Genomic DNA, 3,369 nt, shown 5'->3' on the forward strand with positions numbered 1-3,369 from the left:
AAAAAAACCTTACAAAGAGAAATGTGGTCTTCCCTAGTCCTCTCTGCTCTCTGGGTGAGATACAATCTGTCTCCACCATTGTGTCCCACCATAAGGTCACAGCCAAGTGGTGGCCCTTGCTGCAAAGGCTTTGCAATGCTTCTTGGACTCCAAGTCTCTAAAAAAGAGAGACATACAATCCCCCCTGTAGCCTGTGTGCAGCCTTTCTTGCAGTAACAAACCTGGCTAGTTGTAAGTAAGTGAAAACAAATCAAGGTAGCCAGGGTTTGGGGAGGAAATGAAATGCATGGTTCAGTTTTGCTTCAGGCTTGACGTGTATGTAGGACATTCAGACAGAAATAATCCAGTGCGCTGAGTTTAGAATCATCAGCTTTACAGGGAACTTCAAAGGATGACAGCAGATGCTATTTGAGGTCTGAGAGAAGACAGAAATCATCAACCAAGACAGAGAAGAAAAAGATGACAGAAACCAAAGTGGAAAAAGGCTGATGAGGAGCATTGGGGTGGGGGTGGGGTGGGGGTTAAGGACAAAGAAAGTAGGAGGGAGTCAAGGATGAAGCCACCAAGAGATAGCTTTTCAGAAGGAAAAATAAGAGACTTGCAGGCACTGTCCAAGAACAAACTATTAAAAATCCAAATTCCTCAGTCTCTAAAGAAGGGGATGAGGGCGTTCGTTTTCACTCTGCAGGGCAGCTCACCCAGAACAGAACCAATAAGCTAAAGGTTAGCAGTTTGGTTTTTTTCTGCATTCATTTTGATGGTTGGCTCTTACTTCTTCTGTAGGTTGTCACTGTTGTTTAAAACTGAGTCTCCCTGTGTAGCCCTGACTGGCCTTGAACTCACAGAAATTCACCTGCCTCTGAGCGCTGGGAGTAAAGCAGTGCACGACATTTTAATCTATTCAATAATGGCCTGTTCTCCATCTGTTTTTAGCCATTTCTCCCACTTCTCTCCCTTGTTTATTGCCAAGCTTAGCTCAGTGTTAAGTGGAAAGCTTTACTTAGAGCGCTCTGAGAAACCTAAATCCTATGGGTACAGTCAAGTCAGTGCTCAGTACCACACTGACCCTCATAATCAGATCGACTTCTGCTCCGTAGATAGGCAGAGCAGATTTCAACCATTTTAATTAAGAGTTGCTCTCGGCCAGGCAGTGGCACGCACACCTTTAATCTCAGCACTTGGGAGGCAGAGGCAGGCAGATTTCTGTGTTTGAGGCCAGCCTGGTCTACACAGTGAGTTCCAGGACAGCCAGAGCTACACAGAGAAACCCTGTCTCGAAGGAAAAAAAAAAAAAAAAAAAAAAAAAAAAAAAAGAGTTGCTCTCTGTTGTGCTGTGGCTTCCTGTGTTAGACACAGTCTTTCTGGGTATCTTCTAAAAACATTACACTTTACAAGAAGTATTTTTACAGCATAATGTTAGGCAACCATTATAGAAAAGAACTTGGGGTTCAGAATTGAGAAATCGCTACTTGGGAATTTCATCAAACTTCACAAAACTTTATTTTCTTGACACATAGAATCATAAGCACCCCAATGCACGAGGTCTCACCATCATGAGGTAACTATAAAGTCTGAATGGTGTTCTAATGTTTTTACTACAGTGCCGAGTACGGACTTTTTTATTACTGTTTAGATAACAGCCTCACCGATTTTTTTTTTTTTTTAAATAAACTCTAGAAAAGGGTTCATGTGATCCAGGGCGGCTTCAAATTCTACATGTAGCTGGAAGGATGACCTTAAATCAACTTCAAATCATTTGCCACCACTTCCCGAGGGCTGGGATTACAGGACCATCCCATCATGCTCAGTTTATGGGATACTGAGAATCAAACCCAGAGCTTTGTTCCTTCGAGGCAGGCAGGCGCTCTCCAGACTGAGCTGCATCCCAGCCCTTCTGGTTCTTACTCTGACGCTCTCACAGCTGAAGGTCACCATTCTATTTGGTAAATTTCAAATAACCACAGAAGCGACCTAAGTATTCTACAAGACAGAACAAATAGAAGCATCATTTTCTCCACCAAATACAGGCATAATTAAAATTGCATAAATGAGCCGGGCAGTGGTGGCACGCGCCTTTAATCCCAGCACTTGGGAGGCAGATGCAGGCGGATTTCTGAGTTCGAGGCCAGCCTGGTCTTACAGAGTGAGTTCCACGACAGCCAGGGCTATACAGAGAAACCCTGTCTCGGAAACAAACAAACAAACAAAAAAAAAATTGCATAAATGGTCCTTTGTCGTGCGAGCAAAGCAACTGCCATGAGAGGTATTGGACCTTTAGGAAGAGGGACTTGTGCCAGGTCCTTACCAATGAAGCCTGCCACCGAATGGGATTGTGGGACTCCTTCCTTGTTTCTCTTTTTTCCCCCCCAACAATGAGATGTGTAGCTTTGTTCTGCCTCATGCCCCTGCTTCTACTGTGATGGCGGTTTTGCAACAGCCCTAGCCAATCACGGAGGGAAACTTTCAAAAACTATGAGCTGAAACAATGATTTTCTCCTTGTAAGTTCATTGTCTCAGACGAATGTTACAGCAACGGAATGCTGGCTAACTAACATGGGTTCTATTTTACACTATTTAGCATGAGTGAAAAAAGAAAAAAAAAAAAACCTATAAATGTCCAGCGAAATAATTCATTTGTGAGGTGCTTAAGAAGTAATGTTTTAAGCTGAGCTTGGTGGCACCCCATCTTTAATCCCAGCACTCAGGAGTTAGAGGCAGGTAGATCTCTGTGAGTTCCAGATCAACCTGTCTACAGAGCAACAGCCAGGGCTGTTACACAGAGTGTTTGAGCCAGGGAGATGGTTCATTGGGTAAGGGTCCTTGTCACAAGCCTGAGGGTCTAAATTTGCTCCCCGGGACCCATGTAGGAGAAGTAGATGACTTCTGAACATTGTCTTCTGACCTTCACATAGCACATGAGACGAGCCCCTCAAAAATGAAATAAATGTAATAAAAAGTACTGTTTGGGAACTGGAGAGAAGGCTGGTCTCACAGGTGACTTAGCCTTACTTCTCAGCATCCACGTGGTGGCTAAACAGTGGGCTGTAACTCCAGTTCCAGGGGCTCTGAGGCCCTCTTCTGCTCTCTGTGAGCATGTGGTATACAGACATACATTCAGGTAAAATACTCACACACATAAAACAAAAATAAATAAACCTAAAACAGTTTTTACTCTTAAAAGTTTTATGGCATGTCATTTGAAGCATCAAATACCTATATCAGATATCGGTATCTATATAATCTATAATATGTAGCATCACTGACTTATTTGCATTCTGACATCAGCCTCGCTTGAGTAAAATAGGATGGAAGTGTATAGGGCTAGGGATACAGCTCTGTGGTGCCGTGTAGGATGGAAGTGTATAGGGC

The sequence above is a fragment of the Mastomys coucha genome, unplaced genomic scaffold (assembly GCF_008632895.1).
Source record: "Mastomys coucha isolate ucsf_1 unplaced genomic scaffold, UCSF_Mcou_1 pScaffold18, whole genome shotgun sequence".
In the NCBI taxonomy this organism is placed as follows: Eukaryota; Metazoa; Chordata; class Mammalia; order Rodentia; family Muridae; genus Mastomys; species Mastomys coucha.